This window comes from Mandrillus leucophaeus, unplaced genomic scaffold (genome assembly GCF_000951045.1).
Source record: "Mandrillus leucophaeus isolate KB7577 unplaced genomic scaffold, Mleu.le_1.0 Scaffold11, whole genome shotgun sequence".
Lineage (NCBI taxonomy): Eukaryota > Metazoa > Chordata > Mammalia > Primates > Cercopithecidae > Mandrillus > Mandrillus leucophaeus.
Window position 1 is genome coordinate 553,296 of NW_012099209.1, and position 286 is coordinate 553,581.

A 286-nucleotide genomic window follows, 5' to 3' on the forward strand; every position below is an offset into this window, starting at 1 on the left:
CAGTATATACCTCAAGTCACTGAGGTAGGACAAAAGATTGCTACACTCCTATTATTTTATGGTTATTACAAGTGTACCAGGACTCTAAAAGAAACTTGTTTGTATAATGCTATTCTATCCAAGGAATGTAGCCCAGAAAGTAGCCAACCTGATGTATGTTATGACCCATTTTAAGCCTCTCATGATCACAGTTTTTAAAATAAAATTAAGGACTGCTCCTTTTCTAGGCAACACAAGTAAATAGCTAGGACAGAAGAAAGAGGGGACTCCAAACATATAATCCTAA